The following is a 16,147-nucleotide window of genomic DNA, read 5'->3' as shown; positions in this document are numbered from 1 at the left end:
CCACCGACGGCTGGGAGGTCCGGCTCCGCTCCGCCGCCTCGGCCGCCGCGAGCTGGGTGGCCTTGGGCAGGTGCCCTTGGAGGCCCCCGGGGAGTCCAGGGGGTCCCCGTCTGGCCCTGGCTCGCCCCGGGGCGCTGCTGACTCCGCGATGCCCCAGACTGCCGAGGTCTAGTCGTGCTGGGGTCCTGGGGGCGGCAGACACGTCCGGTTTGGGAAGGTTGGTGGGGGTGGCGGTGGCCTGATCCTCGACCAGAATCCTCCAGCAGTTTCTCTCGAAAGGGTGGAGAACAAGTGCAACGTGGGGCGGGGGGCGGCTGTCATCCCAAAAGGGATGGCCGAAGTTTAGGCTGCACCACCTGAGCAGGACCGGCTCTGGCCAAGGTGCCTGAGGACCTGTCTTGGTGGTGGGGGTGCTGGGTGTCCCTGGGAATCAGTTCACTAGAGGCCAAGCTGTCCTGAGAGGCCAAGAAGTCTCGGAGAAGACCCATTCCTGAAGCGATGCCTCAAAAAGGAGTGGGTGGCAGTCTCCAGCCTCCCTTCCTGGGACTCCCCTACAACAGACCAAAGTGTTCATTCGGCAGAGGCTCCTACTGCTCTGCTCCTCGGAAGGGAGACTCAAGGAAGAGTCTCAGAGATTCATCTGCCATCCTCATGGACCAGAGGATTGACCCCCAGGGCTCAGAAGGAAACCAAATGGGGCATCCTGGAAGGTGGACTTCATGAGCAGGGAGGAGGAGGAGACGGGAAGGCCATCTCCATGTGGTGGGTCAGACACCAGCGAAGTCTTTCCCTTTGACTCACCCACCAGGACACGGAGAAAGCCACTCCCACCCCAGCCCCACTTGGGAGAGTGGGATTGGTCATCTGAGAATAACTGCACTTTCACTCCCTCAGCAAGACCTGCCTGGGGACACTTGATTATGGTCCGGGACGAAACCATCCCATGCCCCCTTCCACACATGACCACAGACAGTATCTCGTGGCCAGGTACACACACACAGGTTTCCTTGATGGCTCAATGGGTAAAGAATCCACCCGCAATGCAGGAGACACAGGAGACGTGGGTTGGATCCCTGGGTCAGGAAGATCCCCTGGAGGAGGAAATGGCAACCCACTCCAGTATTCTTGCCTGAAAAATCCCGTGGCCAGAGTATCCTGGTGGGCTACAGTCCAAAGGGTTGCAAAGAGTTGCACGTGACTGAGCGACTAAGCACAAGTACACAGACCCAAACATGCAGACACACAGATGACACAGCTGGCGTGCACAGGCAGAACCGGCAGCCTGGGCTTCCTCGGGAGACCCTGACGGTCACACCAGCCACACCTGTGGGCTCTCTTCCTCCAGATGTCCTCGGCACTCACACAGCTTCCGTGGGCACCCATTAGTGGAATGGAAACTTCAACCAAAAGAGGTTTGCAGCCATAACATGTTGAGATTTTGTAATTTTTAAACATACTGGATTAATAAAACATTAAAAGTTAACTTGTCTTTTTAGGGTTTTTTTGTGGCTGCTGGAAAAATTTTAATTGTATATGCTGCTCCCCATTCTATTTCCGTTGGACAGTGCTAATCTAGTACAGGTTTTCTTTCTTTTTAAAAAATATTTATTCTTTTGGCTGCGCTGTGTCTCAGCTGTGGCACTCAGGATCGTCTGTCTTCGTGCAGCACGCGGGATCTTTAGTACAGGCATGCAAACTCAGTTATGGCATATGGGAATCTAGTTCCCTGACCAGGGATTGAACCCAGGCCCCCTGCATTGGGAGTGCAGAGTCTTAGCCACTGGGCCACCAAGGAAGTCCCTAGGACAGGGTTTCTTGACCTCAGTCCCACTTGACATTTTGGGCTGGAAAATTCTTTATTGCCTGGGGCTGTTCCGTGCACTTTAGAATGTTTAGTAGAATCCCTGGTTTCTACTCGCTCCATACCAGCAGTACCTGCCCAGGTCATAACAATTAAAAATGTCTTTAGATAATAATACCAAATGTCTCCTGGGTGAGAAATCCTGCACCCTACCCCACCCCCCACCCACTGAAAACCACTGGTCTAGAGAAACCCCAAGATTTAGAGGCTGAGTAGAAGAAAAAGAGCTGCCAGAGGAGGCTGACAAGAAACAGCCGGGAGGTGGAGGAGAGCCAAGGGTGGGGGTTACAGGAGCCAGAGGGTGTTTCAAGGACTCGGTCATGATCATTTAAAACGTCAGTCAGATCACATCACTTCCTGCTCAAAACCATCCATAAGCTTCCCATGACATTCAGAATAAAATGCCAACTGCTTACCGTGGCCTATACACAGGGTGACATGTGAGACTGGGGCACCTCTGAGAGTGAAAGAAAGCAACCCTAGTAACTCTCAGGACCGCCAGGGCGTTCCTGGGTGTGAGGCCATCCCAAGCCCTGGGTTCTGCCCCTTTCCTGTTCACCCATGCACTAGAGCCTTCGTGCCCTTCCGCTGACATTTCCTGCCTGTGGTTGCTGCAGGACTTCGAATTGGTTGTTCCATTTTCCCAGAATCCTCTTCCCCCAATTGTCTCGGACTCATCATCTCACTTTATTCAGGTCTTTGTTCATATGTTACGTCCTTAGAGAAGACTTTCCTGACCACCTGTCTAAAATGGCCACACATCCTCGGATCACTTTGTGCCCCCTGCCTCACACCATTTTACTTTACAACATCTATTAAGCTCATGGTTGTTGGTTAGTCGGTTGTGTCCGTCTCTTTGCGATCTCATGGACTGTAGCTTGCCAGGCTCTTTGTCCATGAAATTTCCCAGGCAAGAATACTGGAGTGAGTTGCCATTTCCTTCTCCAGGGGATTTTCCTGACCCAGGAATCAAATCTGCCATCTCCTACATTGGCAGGTGGATTCTTTACCACTGATAGGTTGAGATATTTATTTATCATCTGTGTCGTCCACCACAAGATAAACTCATTGAGTGTAGACACTTGTCTCTTCTGTTCCCTGCTGATTCTCCAGCACCTAGTACAATGCCAGGCATTAGGTAGATGTGCAATAAATATTTGAGAGCAGAATAAACTCATTTGAGATGCTTGACTACGATGGGAATGTAAGCTAGGATAATAACTGGAGGCAGACGTGGAATCTGGGTTTGTTTATTTTTGCTTTTGTTTTATTTTAAGATGGAAGTGAATAGGGCATGGATTGAGCAGCAGGAAACTATCCCTCTGTGGATTCTATGAAGGCGCTTCCACCTTAACTGTGAAGTTCTTGGGGGTAGAAGTCATTTGTGTTTTTCATTATCATGTCCCTTAGTGCCTAGTAAAGTGTCTCTTGCAGAGTAAACATTTAAAATTGTTGTGAGGGACATCCCCGGTGGTCTGATAGCTCAGACTCCGCACTCCCAATGCAAGGGGCCCGTGTTTGATCCCTGGTGCTAGTGATAAAGAACCTGCCTGCCAATGCAGGAGACACAAGAGATGCGGGTTGGATCCCTGGATCGGAAAGATCCCCTGGAGGAGCGCGCCGCAACCCACTCCAGTATTCTTGCCTGGGGAATCCTATGGACAGAGGAGCCTGGCGGGCTACAGTTCACAGGGTCACAAAGAGTCAGAGACGACAAAATCAACTTAGCGGAGCACAGCTCAGGGAACTAAATCCTATGTGCTGCAACTAAGAGTTTGAATGCAGCAACTAAAAAAAAAAAAGATCCCGCAGGCCACAGTGAAGATCTTGCATGCCACAGCTGAGCTCTGATGCAGCCAAATAAAGCTCTGATGCAGCCAAATAAATAAATATTAAAAATAAACTTGTAAAATAAATAAATGATCATAATACCAACACCAAAATAAATTTTTATTGTGCTTTTACTGCATCAGGTATCAAGCACTGTACTATTTGACATGTATTAACTCGTTTCAACCTCACAGGTGTTCTTAGTTGCTCAGTTGTGTCCAACTCTTTGCAACCCTCTGGACCCACTGAGCTCCTCTGTCCACGGGATTTTTCAGGCAAGGAATGGGACGCCATGTCCTCCTCCAGGGTATCTTCCTGACCCAGGGATCGAACCCACCTCTCCTATGTCTCCTGCATTGCAGGCAGATTCTTTACCTACTAAGCCCAGGGAAGCCCATTTAAACTTCACAACAACCCTATAATAGAAGTTACTATTTTTACTCTATTTTAATCCCATTGTACTGAGACATAGGGAAGCTGAGTAATTAATCCAAGATCACACAGCTAGTAAATGGTAAAGTTGGGACTCCACCCAGGTAGGCTGGCACCAGATTCATGCCCTGGAGTGTGGTGGACCAATCAGAAGCCTCATATAATAGTCCAGGCAATAGGTTCTGGTTTAGAAGGGAAAAAAGATGAAACAAATCCGCATGATGCAGGGCTTCTGTCTGGATGACTGAGTGGGTGAAGGTGACAGGCACCAGAGAGAAACACACGAGAAGGTAAATGCACTGTGACCTTACTGCTTGTGTGACCCATGGAGAACACCCAGGAGGAGAACTCAGGGAGATGTCTGAGCTGGAATAGGGATTTGGGGACTCTCAGCTGAAGCTCCAGGGTACATGGGGTGTCTCAAAGAGCTAGTGCAGAGCAAGGAGGAGGAGAACTTAGCCTAGATCCCTGTGAACTATACCCAGAGAAACTCTGGGGGTGGAAGAGGAAAATTGAACAAGAATAGAGCACCTGGGGCCAAGGTCAGAGAGGGTCGGGAACACGGGTTCGGCAGCCAGTCCAGGGGCTCTAAGAGAAAGACACGTGCAAACACAAAATGATACTTTCGTAATCCCTGAGCCCACATTAGGTCAGCCCCCTTCTTCTCCTAGGGCTGGTAGTCAAATAACTAGACAGACATGGCTTGGTGCCAGTGGTTAGATTGCACATGGGCCATATGTTGGAACAGGGTTTCAGAGCCCTCTGCTGGGCCAGACACTGAGCGCCTAACTGCAGAGTGATAGAGGTGTTGGGCGTCCTAGAGGAGAGGGTGATTGTCATAGAGATGCTCTGGACAGCCATTGTGTGGGGGTGCTGAGTCGCTTCAGTCGTGTCTGACTCTTTGCAACCCTATGGACTGTAGCCAGGCTCTTCTGTCTATGGGATTCTCCAGGCAACAGTACTGGAATGGGTTGCCATGCCCTCCTCTAGGAGATCTTCCCGACCCAGGGATCCAACCCACGTCTCCTGCATAGTCAGGTGGTTCCTTACCACTAGCGCCACCTGGGAAGCCCCTGGGCAGCGTTGGTAGTTAATCATGTGATAACTTATATCTGTCTCTGGGACATAAAGGCAAAAACCAAACTGTTTGCTCCTCATCCTCTCCTAACAAAGCAGTGTTTGGCACATAATAAGTGTTTGGTAAATATTAGTGAATGACAAGCGATGGGGAGGGAGCTGGGGGCTCCTGAAGGTCTCTACAGGAAAACAGCAGAGTTACAACAGGCGCAGTCCCAGTCCAGGGTCTGGGAGGAGTGGCTGGAGCACCTGGGTGCCACTCAGCACTCTCTCTGCAGGCCCTTGCCCTTCTCCATGTGTCTGTGGACACTGAGACCCAAAGAGGGACAGAACATCCCTAGCGGCCACACAGTGAGGCAAGAGGTGAGCTGGGATAAGAAAGAATTTCCCGTGCCTTGGTTTTCTCATCTGTAAAATGAGATGAAAACAAAACTACTCACTCCATAGTCTTGTTGTAAGAATTAGATGAAGTGAGATGCATAGCGCCATGCCTGTTGTTTAGAAGGAGTACTTGGTAATGTTAGCATTTGGGCTCAGCCTCTGTCTCCATGTATTTTCTCTCTAGGTGATTCATCTCCTCCCATGCCTTTACCTCTTATAAGCCAATCATTCCCCAGTTCTTTCTGTTGGGCGGCACCTGGTATTCGTGGAGGCATGCTGAATCTTTTAGTTCCAGCATGTGGCATCTAGTTCCCTAACCAGGAATCAAACCCTGACCCCCTGCATTGGGAGCTTGGAGTCTTAGCCACTGGACCACCAGGGAAGTCCTGGTTCCCTAATTTTTAATCTCTAATGCAGACCTTTTTTCTGAGCCAGACCTATGTATCCAACTGCACAGTCTTTCTCCTTACACTCATGTCGGTCCACCTGTGTGCCAACACCTCGAACAAGTAGAACCTAGCCACCCTGGAACTCCCCCAGGCTCTCTTTGCCAAGGTACATACTGCCAAGGCCTCCTGCCCAGATGTCGAGCATTCCCCATCACTGCCTTTCTACTCGGTATTCCATCCTGAGAACAAACTGAGCCTCCTTGCCTCACCGCCTCCCTGACTCCTGCTCCTCCCAGGCCCTTCCTGTCCTCCCTTTGCCCTCCTCCCCTGCTCCCCTGGGACCCATCAGTGCTCACTCCCTACCTCCCCAGCTGCCGCCACAGCTGGTCACTAATGGAATGTGCAGCTGCTGGGAGCCACATGTGCGGAACAGGCGGTGCACAGCCACCCCTGGGGCCAGCAGGGTGGGGGCTGGGGCCATCTGTCTGTGTCTGTTTGTCTGCCTATAACACACACATACACACACACTCTCCCAGCTCCCTGTCCAGGGGAGTGATGGACAATACTGCTTTGGTTCCTTTCCCAATCCCTGGGCTGCAGAATTCAAAGGGGTCTTTTTCATCTATAGCAGGCTCAGCCTGGGACCCCTGAGAGCAACTAGCCTGGCCCACTGTCTTGATGCCCACATGCTGCAACACCTGTGTGCAGGCAGCGCAAAGCTCCACATAGGCCCCCCGGGGCCAGGTGGTCAGGGCTTGCCTAGATTTCTCAAGCCCTGGGGGTTGGCCTGTAACAGAGGAACCTGGAGGCCCTGGACGCATCCCAGAGCCCCTTAGGCAGCATCCAGACACTCTGCTGCTGGGGCGGCGCCAGCAGCGTCTGTCCGGGTTCCCACGCTCTGGCCTTTCTGGAATCTCCACGGATTTCTCTTCCATGTGTACATGACGTCAGCGGGATAAGGACATGGGGAGTGGGGGAAGGGGAGGGGCTGAGGACACCCTGCTCCCTGAAGTCAGATGGCCATGAGGGGTGGGGGAGAGCCTGGTCCCCGGTACTGCCCACCCAACAAGGAGAGGACCACTTGGCCTCTGGCTCCCAAGCCTGATCTGGTCTTGACACTGCCCAGAGCATTCCTGTCAAAGCCCCTCACCATCTCTGGGGAGGCCTCAGTTTCCTCATCTGTAAAATGGAGCTAAGCCGTCTAAGGGCAATATAAAGTCTGTAAAATCCTCAACCTTACTGCAGGTCCTTTATGGGCACAACTTAGTCTTTCAGCGCTTCCCTGACCTCCACCCCCGCCCTGCCGTTTCTCTTATGTTTTAGGACACACAAATAACGTAGGTTCATGCCTCTGAGTCTTTGTATTCTGTCCATTTTGAAAGGCTTTCCCTTTTCTATCTGGGCAATTCTATTCCGCCTTCAAATGTAACTGTGTTAGTCAGTCAGTTGTGTCCGACTCTGTGAAATCCCATAGACTATAGCCCACCAGGCTCCTCTGTCCATGGAATTCTCCAGGCAAGAATACTGGAGTGGATTGCCATTTCCTACTCTAGAGGATCTTCCCGACTCAGGGATAGAACCTGGGTCTCCTGCATTACAGGTAGATTCTTTACCATCTGAGCCACTAGGGAAGTCCTCTGCCTCTAAAGCCCAGCACAAGTCCTTCTCTCAGAGGCCTGTCCATCCTCCTTCGGGCGCTGGTACCGCCTCCTTGTACTTCCATGCTTCCCTCTACGGCAGCCTGACCGCCTCGTATCACTACTGTCTGCTTACCTCCCCTGACCGTGGCTCCTCAGGGAGCTGTCGGTCCCGGGGTAGATGGCCACCCCCAGGAGTCCAGGCATGGCACTCAGCAACCTGTGGGATCAGACCATAGTCAGGCATGGTTCTAGGCCTGGCCTCCCTTGATGCTGTCAGGTAGAGCTTCCAACCTGTACCGTCTGGTCTGGTCTCAACAGCAGAAGCAAGTGTGTGTGCATGCTCACAGTCATGTCTGACTCTGTGACCCCACAGGCTGTGGCCTACCAGGCTCTTCTGTCCATGGGATTTTCCAGGCAGGAAGACCAGAGTGGGTTGCCATGCCCTTCTCCAGGGGATCTTTCCAATCCAGGGATCGAACCCACATCTCTTGCATCTCCTGCATTGGCAGGTGGATTCTTTACCACTTGGGCCGCCTGGGAAGTCCTAACAAGCAGAAGAATTAGCTTAGTCATCACTAGCTGCCAAGGCGTTTCTTAAACCCAGACCCCCTTATATCCCCCTTCCCCTACCCGGGCCAGTCAAGCCAAAGTCACACTGTACAGATGGGGAAAACTGAAGCCCAGAGAAGGGAACTTAGCCATGGGGACAGGATTAAAGCTCAGGGCTCCTTGCTGTGCAGCAGAAACTAACACCACATTGTAAAGCAACTGTCTGTGCGTGCTTTGTCGCTGCAGTCACGTCCCGCTCTTTGCTACCCCATGGACTATAGCCTGCGAGGCTCTTTTGTTCATGGGATTCTCCAGGCAAAAGCATTGGAGTGGATTGCCATGCCCTCCTCTAGGAAATCTTCCTGACCCAGGGATCAACTCATGTCTCTTAGGTCTTCTGCATTGGCAGGCAGGGTTCTTTACCACTAGCGCCACCTGGGAAGCTCAAAGCAACTATACTCTAATAAAAATCAATTTTTTTTAAAAAAAGAAGGACTTGCCTGGTGGTTCGGGCTTCCCTGGTATCTCAACTGGTAAAGAATGCGCTTGCAAGGCAGGAGACCTCCATTCAATTTCTGGGTCAGGAGATCCGCTGGAGAAGGAATAGGCTACCCATTCCAGTATTCTAGGGCTTCCCTGGTGTCTAAGCTAGGAAAGAATCCTCCTGCAGGGTGGGAGACCTAGGTTCGATCTCTGGATTGGAAGATTCCCTGGAGAAGAGAATGGCTACCCACTCCAGTATTCTGGCTTGGAAAATTCCATGGACTGTATAGTCCACGGGGTCACAAAGAGTCAGACATGACTGAGTGACTTTCACTTTCCCTGGTGGTTCAATGGTTAGGAATCTATGCTTCCCTTGCAGGGGACAAGGATTCGAATCCTGGTTGGGGAACTAAGATCCCACATGCCGTGCAGCACCGCCAAAAAAAGTAAGTAAATTTTTTTAAAAAGGAACTCAGGGCTCCTACCCTAGTCCAAAGCCCTGAGGTCCTTTTTCTCTACCCTGAAATTTCCTCCAGGCAGAGGGTCTGGAGGCTAGGAAGTGGGTGGGGTTGAGACAGAGTATGGATAGGGTGGGAACCCCAGATGTGGAAAGCAGCTGTTTCTTGCCTCTGGCTATGGCTACCACTGATTCCACTATGTCCCCTGGTGGTGACAGGGAAGTCACACTTCTATTCCACCACTCAGCAATGATGGAGAATTGTAAGGCCGTCAGACACGAGCTATGTTGAGGGGCAGATGGGTTGTAGGGCCTATGGCGTAGAGAGGGTATATCATTCAAGTCTTCTAGGTCCTAGAACCTAAGAAACACACACTAAGATGAATTGGCGGTGCAGGAGACTTATTGAGGAAATCACTCTTAAGGAAAGAGGGAGTGAGCATGAGGAAGCAGGAAGAGCCTTCTGACCATGATGGAGGTCTGACACCTGTGAAGGGGAGGGAGCAAGAAGGAGGATTGGGGAGGAAGAGCCCTAGGCTGCAATGCAGCTTTGAGAAAGTCTTGGTCAGGCCTAGGGCAAAAACCGTCCATTAGAGGAGCCCCATGTAGCCTGGCTGTGGTCTTCCCACTGGGCCCAGTAACTGACAGAGAGCGGCCTGGGAAACACACCCTCTAGGCAGATCTACAGAGACAGTAGCTGAAGAAGTTAAAGATACTCCTTGCAGCAAGTTCTCTCTCTCTCTTTTTTAAAATCAATTATTTATTTTAATTGGAGGCTAATTACTTTACAATATTGTGGTGGTTTTTGCCATACATTGACATTAATCAGCCATGGGTGTACATGTGTCCCCCATCCTGAACCCCCCACCCACCTCCCTCCCCAACCCATCCCTCTGGGTCATCCCAGTGCACCAGCCCTGAGCATCCTGTCTCATGCATCAAACCTGGACTGGTCATCTGTTTCACATATGATAATATACATGTTTCGGTGCTATTCTCTCAAATCATCCCACCCTCGCCTTCTCCCACAGAATCCAAAAGTCTGTTCTATACATCTGTGTCTCTTTCGCTGTCTCGCATATAGGGTCATCGTTACCATCTTTCTAAATTCCATATATATGCGTTAATGTATTGTATTGGTGTTTTTCTTTCTGACTTACTTCACTCTGTATAATAGGCTCCAGTTTCATCTACCTCATTAGAACTGATTCAAATGCATTCTTCTTAATAGCTGAATAATATTCCATTGTGTATATGCAGCACAGCTTTCTTATCCATTTGTCTGCCAATGGACATCTAGGTTGCTTCCATGTCCTGGCTAGTAAACAGTGCTGTGATGAACATGAACACGTGTCTCTTTCAATTCTGGTTTCCTTGGTGTGTATGCCTAGCAGTGGGATTGCTGGGTTATATGGCAGTTCTATTTCCAGTTTTTTAAAGAATCTCCACACTGTTCTCCATAGTGGCTGTACCAGTTTGCATTCCCAGCCAGTTCTCCTGAAGGTACCTACAAGTTGTGTACCCTCCTGGCAGCTGCAGAGGTTGTGTGCTTTGCAAGGTCACCCAGCCCAACAAGCAGGTGACAAGTTCGCAGCCTGGGCAATGGCTTTGCTACCATAGCACAGGGGTGAGCTTTAAACCACTTGGATCTTCACAAGGCTTCTAAGGGGGATTTTGACAGATGAATGAAAATTCAGGTGAAATTACAGGGTTTCAGAGAGAAAAGCACTGAATTTGGAGCAACAGCCTGGCATCACAGACATGTGTCCTCGGACAACTTGTTTTCTGTCTCGAAGACGGGGTTTTCACTTTTTTCAAGATGTGGACAGAATAGCTCAGCCATGCCTCTCCTGCCAGATCCAAAAACAACGGGGCAAGGGGAACCAGTAGCTTTGTCTTTGGAAAGATGGCTCAGCTTCTTACAGAGGTGCCTGTGAAAGACCACTCCTCAAACATTTCTCCTAGAGTAATCCAAATGGCCAAAAATTATTTGTATTACCTCTGAGGCATATCTCAAACTAACAGTGTAAACTCAAAGTTTTTTACATGTGTTTAATCTTAAAATGTACATGAGAATCAGTATAGTATAGCACTTAAGATATGCAGTTTGGAGCCAGACAACTTGAACTTAAATCAAGCTCTGCAACTGACTATCTATGGACCTCTAGTGACTTAACTTACTTCTCTGAGCCCTAGTTTCCTCATCTGTGAAATGAGGATAAAAATAGTAACTGCTTCATATGATTATTGTGAGGATGAAATGGATTGATTTGAATTAAGTGTTTGTTTAATTTTTCAGTCACACCACACAGCATGTGAAATCTTAGTTCCCTGACCAGGGATCGAACCTGTGTCCCCTGCGGTGGAAGCACAGAGTCTTAACGCTGGACCACCAGGGACGTCCCTGGATTAAGTGTTTAGAACAGAGTCTATCCTGTTCACTGTTAAGATGTGAATTTGTGATTTTATTTCTTGACTGATCTGTTTGTAAAGTTTTTAAAAAATAATTTATGAGCAAGTGAAACTGACCACCAATAAGGAAAAAAAAGACAAAAAAAGAAAACACATAGCTCTCAGGTCTTAGGAGAGCTTTGCAAGTGGAAAAGGAAAAGAATAGAGGAGGAGAAAGAAGCGTGTCCCTCATTTCTCCATCCCATTGCTCCTTCTCTGTCTGTTGTAAGCCACAGTTCCATCTCAACCATGTTGCTGGGTTTTTGCTCCCAAATCTAGTCTAAGATCATGTCAGAAAATAGAAGATTCAGTTCTGGCACCAGAGGGTTGAGTCTGTTCATCCAAGGTCCTAGCAGGCAAGGGCCAGCCCCTCCCCACCCCTGCCCTTCCACTCACCTTAGATATGGTCCATTGGGTACAAACCAGTGTAAGCAGCTCCAGTACCACTAGCCTCATGGACGCTGTAGAAACTTCACAGTGAGACCAAGACACTCAGAACACAAAGTTTCCATGACGTTCCTAAGTAGGTTACCCCAGGGCTCCTGAATGAGTCTGCTGGGCAGGAGTATAAAGAAGGACCTTATCCCTGGTGACTGGGTGGGAAGTGGGGACTTCAGGTTGGAGAATTGATGAAGCACATTTGGGTCTAGTCTAATTTTTTTTTTAAGTTTCCTTTTTTTAATTTATTATTTTTTTTAAAATTTGGGTCTAGTTTTAGCCAGAGGCAAGAAACTAGCTGTGATAAACACAGAGGCCCCTAGTTATTCTAGGCTGAAGGGGGTATAATAATACAAGGGAATCGACTTCAGACAGCCCCTGATTATCTCCACTCCCGAGTGTTTCACACCATTGTATGGTCCTGTCTCACACTGGATCAAGTGGGTCTTTGTGATCAGTAGACGATGGTAGAAGTGATACTATGTCACTTCTGAGGCGAGGTCATAAAAGACAGTTTTTAAATTTGGGGCTGTGCCTGGTCTTCATTGCAGTGTGCTGGCTTCTGGAACATGGGCACGAGGGCACATGGGCTCAGTTGCCTGTGGCATATGGGATCTTAGTTCCCCGATCAGGGATTGAACCCATACTCCCTACTTTGGAAGCCAGATTCTTAACCACTGGACCATCAGAGAAGTCCCAAAAGGCAGTTTTTAAGAGCAAATTTGCTTTACTCTCTCTTGGATTACTCTAGGGGAAGCAAACAGCTATGTTGTGAGAACGCTCAGGCCACCCTGTGGCAAGGAACTGAGAGCACCTGCCAATAGCCATACAAGCTCGTCATCTTGTAAGCATTCCCTCCATCCCCAGTCAAGCCTTCAGATGATGGCAGCCCGGCTGATGGCTCAGTAACAACCTCACGAGACACTCTGAGCAAGAACCACGCAGCTGAGCTGCTGCTGAATTCCTGCGGCATGGAGACTGTGAGATACCAAATGTTTGTTGTATTAAGCAGCCAAGTACTGGGGTAATTTGTTACATAGCAACAGATAAACTAATCCACCATAAGATTCTCATGCCTTTGGTTTCCTTTTGAGAAGAGATAATTAAAATACTTTACAACCAGTTCAGAAACAACCTCGGCTGCAAACAGCTGGCTCAGTCCCATCAGCCCTGACTTCAGCCATTCGATGATGGGCATGTTGATTGACAGCTACTCAGGCTGGAGGACACCAAAACCAAAGCTGAAGATGCCCTGTTGGGCTATGGGAGAAAGAAGCGTGGACCTAAATACTGTTCAAGGGAGGAAGTGATCTGTCCCTCGATACACAGAGTTTTGAGGGAGCCTAGCTGAGAAAGTTGTGTTTGAGATGAGCCTGGACAGGGCCTCAACAGACAGAGGTAAAGGAGAGTGCAGGAGAAATGAAGGTGGTGGATGGAGCAGAAGAGAGGTACCCTAGGTTGGGTGGGCTGTGGGCGGGGGCGGAGGTGCTGGAGGACAGATGACGTGGGGGCCGAGGCTGGAATCTGAGTCCCTCACTTCCTTCTGCAGCTCACATGCTCTCTTAGCTCCTCTTCTTCCTCCCACTCCGTCCCCCTCCCCACCCCCTCGTAGTCTCAGATGGGGATACTGAGTCCACGCCGAGAGCACTTCTGGAGGAAGCTGGCCTTCTGATGGGCTCACACCATCTCCCCGAAAGTTGGCATTCAAGTGGATAGGGAGAGACCATGGAAAGGGACTGATACTCAAGGATGGAACAGATACCAGGCCTGCTCACTCCATGGGTCCTCACTGGCATTTCTTTGTTTAATCTTAAAAACGTTGGCTGCACTGGGTCTTCCTTGCAGAGCGCAGGCTCTCTAGCTGTAGTGTGTGGGCTTCGTTGCTCTGAGCAGCATGTGGAATCTTAGTTCCTGATCAGGGATCGAACCTGCATCCCCTACATTGGAAGGCAGATTCTTTACCACTGGATCACCAGGGGAGTCCCTCTATTGGCATTCCTTGAAGGGACCCTGAGCCAGCTGGTGAGTACAATTGTGAGGGGGCGACAAGAAGGCAATGTAAATTTATTTTAAAAGTCTTCTATTTATTTGAGTGGCTTTTAAGAAGCAGAAGGCCAGATTGTAACACTAGGAGTAGGATAAGCATGAGCAGTGAGAGGAACCCACGCCAGCAAGCACATAGCACCCTTTCTTGCGTGACTGGGTAAATGTTACAGAGCCAGACAGGGCTGGGGCCTGCGGAGGGCTGAGGGCAGACCACGGAGGGGCCATGCTGGGAAGAGTGGGAGCGGTCTCACCCCCAGGCCAGGGAAGCCCCACAGATGAAGAAACACGAGCTCCACGTGTTTAAGGAGGCACTTACTGGTCTATCACGGAAAGTAACCGAGAGAAGCTAGGTTATAAGGAAGGCCAGGGCAGCCCATGTTTGCAAAAGACTGAAGTAGACCTACTATAAAACAAATGGTATAAAATAGGGCTTCTGACAGGTAGACACAAGCCCACTGTGTGTAGAGGTTTCATTTTAAATCTTCTAAATTGGGGGTACCAAGATGTTTGTAAGTAGAAATTAGAACTTAAGGATATGGGCTTCCCTAGTGGGTTGAATGGTAAAGAACTTGCCTGCAGTGCAGGAGACCTGCGTTCAATCCTCGTGTGGGGAAGATCCCCTGGACTAGGAAATAGCAACCCATTCCAGTACGCTTGCCTGGTGAATTCCATGGACAGAGGAGCCGAGCAGGCTACAGTCCACAGGGCCACAGAGTTGGACACGACTGGACAACTAACACTTCCACTAGAACGTAAGGATATGTGTGTGCGCAAGCTAAGTTGCTTCAGTTGTGTCCGACTCTGTGTGACCCTGTGGAGTGGAGCCTGCCAGGTTCCTCCGTCCATGGGATTCTCCAAGCAAGAATACTGGAGAGGTTTGCCATGCCCTCCTCCACGGGATCTTCCTGACCCAGAATCAAACCTATCTTTTAAGTCTCCTGCATTAGGCAGGTGGGTTCTTTACCACTAGCGCCACTTGGGAAGCCCAGAGACATGTGTACTGTTAATAAAGGAGTTTATATGCACAAAGTTTAAAACACACAAAGGGATGAACCAGGTTATCTCCAGGGTCTCTTAGGATCCAAAGCTCTGTGAGTCTGAGTATTATATCTTCATACTGTTAATTACTCGTTTCTGAAAAACCCAATTCACCAAGCCTGGGTCAGAGGGTGCAAACTGGAAACTCAGAGGCCGGATTTGGCCTGTCAGATGTGTTTTATTTGGCATGCACAGTGTTTTCTAAATCCATAATATCTGCCAACATTTAAAAGTCCAAATTTCTAACTTCTCTTGGAAAATGGAGAGGAATATTTGGCAACAGCAGCCCACATTCCCACACAGCAGCAACCATGTCAGACGACAGTATCTGTGTTCCCCATTTTGCTACAGTCCTTGCCTAATCCTCTTGCTCATTCATGTCTCCTGCCTGGCCCTTGGAGGCATCAGAGTCTGTGGCCTGGCCCAGATGTCCAGTCTATAGTGACCTCATCATTTTCTATCTGATGCAGCTACACGCCCAGCCTTGAGGCTTCTACCCTAATTCCAGAGCAGACCCATTTTAACAGTTGGCTCATGAAGATGTATTCACCTGCAGGCCAGGAGTGTGGAACTCAGGGTTCCTGTCTGCAGAGTTTTGGTTTGTGACCAAAAAGTTGCCAGCCATATTTCAATTTCATAAACAGAATCCAAAGCCCTCTTGGGGGATGACCCATCAGATACTTCCTGATCAAGGCCGAGGGTAAGTCCCTTCTGGATCAGTCCAGAACACCCAAGTGGAGGACAGTCCCAATCTAGGCCAGGCTGGACCAGGAGGGCAGGGAAGAAAGCAGCTTTCCTAGCTATGGCCATGAGATGACCAGGGAAGCTGGGTACTGTTAGCGGCTTTTATAAATGCCTAGGAGGTATCACTCACAGTGTAAATGGCTCCATTTGCATTTGTGCAGTGCACAATCTGCCCGACTGTACATGTTGGCCTCGGGACTGTCAAGAGAAGGGAAGAAATAAATGTAGATGGTGAGGCAGGTGCATTCAGAAGTGATTCTACCGCTTTGTCTTTAAGGCTGCAGGGATGAAGGGTGGGAGGCAGAGGGTGAGGAGCCAAGACCTTGTTTGC

At 49.6% G+C, this 16,147-nt stretch overlaps 2 non-coding genes across 2 annotated transcripts; both read right to left on the bottom strand.

Annotated features, from left to right (window-relative positions):
• Nucleotides 1-1,722: 1,722 nt before the first annotated feature.
• Nucleotides 1,723-1,795, bottom strand: TRNAG-CCC (transfer RNA glycine (anticodon CCC)). The gene has a single exon. It is a non-coding gene; the product is annotated as a tRNA-Gly (tRNA).
• Nucleotides 1,796-11,426: 9,631 nt separating this feature from the next.
• On the bottom strand, nucleotides 11,427-11,498 carry TRNAG-UCC (transfer RNA glycine (anticodon UCC)). The gene has a single exon. It is a non-coding gene; the product is annotated as a tRNA-Gly (tRNA).
• Nucleotides 11,499-16,147: the final 4,649 nt, after the last annotated feature.

Source organism: Bos mutus, chromosome 3 (genome assembly GCF_027580195.1).
Source record: "Bos mutus isolate GX-2022 chromosome 3, NWIPB_WYAK_1.1, whole genome shotgun sequence".
NCBI lineage: Eukaryota > Metazoa > Chordata > Mammalia > Artiodactyla > Bovidae > Bos > Bos mutus.
The sequence above is the reverse complement of the archived record's forward strand: the minus strand, read 5'-3'. Positions and strand labels throughout refer to the sequence as shown.